At 40.5% G+C, this 2324-nt stretch overlaps 1 non-coding gene across 1 annotated transcript; it reads left to right on the top strand.

Moving 5' to 3' along the window:
* The first annotated feature begins 1658 nt into the window (after positions 1–1658).
* Positions 1659–1764, top strand: LOC145573521 (small nucleolar RNA R71). Its single transcript, XR_014097521.1, has one exon. It is a non-coding gene; the product is annotated as a small nucleolar RNA R71 (small nucleolar RNA).
* The last annotated feature ends 560 nt before the right edge of the window (positions 1765–2324 follow it).

Raw genomic sequence — 2324 nt, 5'->3', positions numbered from 1 at the left:
AGTTCCCCTATCTCAAGTATTTGATATACCAAATATGGCATAAGGCTAACACTAGCCCCAAGATCACATAAAGCATTATCAATTTGCATATTATATATAGCGCAAGGGATAGAAAAGTTACCGGGGTCTTTCAATTTCGGTGGCATTTTATTCATGATGATTGCACTACAATTCTCGGTGAGATTCACCGTTTCCACCAATTCACACTTTCTCCTTCCACTCAAAATATCTTTCAAAAACTTAGCATAGTTAGGCATTTGCTTGATAGCATCGGTAAAAGGAATTGAAAGGTGAATTTGTTTCAATGTTTCGAGAAACTTTCCAAATTGCACATCTAATTTGTTTCTAACAAATTTATGAGGATATGGTAGCCTTTGCAATTGTTTTGTTTCTCTCTCTTTTTCTCTTTTCTCTCCACTCTCTTTTTCAAAATCTTTTCCTTTCTCACATTCTTTCTTTTTTTCATTCTCATGGTTTTGCTCTCTCTCTTGTTTAAAATCACTCTCAAGGGGAGGCTCACTCATGTTCATTCTCTCATTGCTTCTTTTAGGAACACTCTCTTTCAACACTTTACTACTTCTAGTTGATATAACATTTACGGGTCTCTTAGGATCTAGTCCTTGGGGTGGAAGTTTAGAAGTGCTAGTCCCTTCCTTCAAAGCATTGGCCAATTGAGAAATTTGTGTTTCAAGCATTTTATTATGGGTCATGACTTCACTAAATTTCTTATCACTAGAGGCCATGAAAGTGTTGAACATTTTGGTTTGACTTTCCATCATTTCCTCCAAGCTAGACATAATAGGTGGTGCTTGTGCATAGTAGTTATCTTGGGGAGCTCTATTACCTCTAACATTCGAATTGGAAGCATTTTGATTAGAAGAACCTCTATTATTATTGTTGTTCCAACTGTTCCGATTATTAGAGTTTCCTCCTTGGTGATATTGCCCTTGATTCCCATGGTTACCATAACCACCTTGTTGGTTGTAGTTACCTTGGGGATTTTGGTCCCTTTGGTTCCTATTTCCCCATTGATTTTGGTTATGGTAATCATAATCATTTCCTCTTTGGTTATAGGAACTTCCCCCTAGTTCTCTTCGATTAGGTGGTAAGTATCTTTGATTGTCATTCCTAGGTCTATTATCATAAGACAAGGCATTGACTTGTTCATTTTAATTATCATTACCATCTTCATATTGGGGTTGAGGTTGGGAATCATAATTACAAGAAGAGGTATCATGGTCATATGACCCACAATTTTCACAAAACAGACACCCATGTGGCATGTTATTAGAAGTAGAAGGAGAAGAGTTAGATTCATACCTCTCCCCTTAGATTGGGAGGGATGCTCTTGTGTTGAACTAGAGGTCCCTAGTTTTGCCTTGATGGACGTCATCTCCTTGCCAAGGTTGGCGATTTGGGACGTCAAGTTGTTGATGGCGTTGAGGTGATCAACGGAGTAAACCGCATTTCCTCCCTTGTTTAGAGACTCTCTCTCTCCTTCTTGCCAATCCATGTGTTGCCTCACCACATCCTCAATTATCTATATGACTTGCTCCTCCGTCTTGTTCATAATCGGGCAACCCGCTCCCGCATCTAGGCTAGTCTTTTCCTGTGGGCTCAAGCCTCCATAGAAAATTTGAAGCACTTGGTATGTCGGAATGCCATGATGGGGACACTCCCTTTGATATTATTTATACCTCTCCCAAGCCTCATAAATGGTTTCACTAGCCCGTTGACGAAAACCTTGGATTAAAGCCCTTGCCTCGGCCGTCTTCTTTTGAGAGTAGAATCTCCCTAATAAAGCCGTGGTGACCTCGTCCCAAGTTCTCAAGGAGTCCGGCCTTACTTCTTTATCAAGCCATTCAAGAGCCCTTCCTATCAAGGAGAAAGGAAATAGCTTTAGTCTCACAAACTCTTGAGTTACCCCATTTACCTTGATCGTATTGTAATATTTTTCAAATTCATTCAAATGTGCAAGAGGGCTCTCATGTTTTGCTCCACTAAATTGCCTCCTTTCTATCAAATTTATCATTGCGGGGCGTATTTCGAAATCATTGGCTTGAGTAACGGGCGGAGCAATGCCACTTGAAGCTCTATAAGCTCCCGGAGTTCCCAACTCCTTCAAAGTTCTTTGGACTGGTTGTTCCCCGTCAGCCATTTGCTCTTGTCTTTCTTTGAAATTGACCTCCCTAGTTGGGGAAGTAGTTAATGGCCTAAAACCGGCTCTCCTTCTCCTCCTATAGGTTTGCTCAATCTCGGGATCGTAAGGCACCAAAATCCTGTTATGGTTTCTGCGCATACACTCTCAACAATTGCAATTAGTA

The sequence above is a fragment of the Chenopodium album genome, chromosome 12 (genome assembly GCF_948465745.1).
Source record: "Chenopodium album chromosome 12, dcCheAlbu1.1, whole genome shotgun sequence".
Taxonomy (NCBI): Eukaryota; Viridiplantae; Streptophyta; class Magnoliopsida; order Caryophyllales; family Amaranthaceae; genus Chenopodium; species Chenopodium album.
This window is presented reverse-complemented; position numbering and strand designations above follow the sequence as displayed.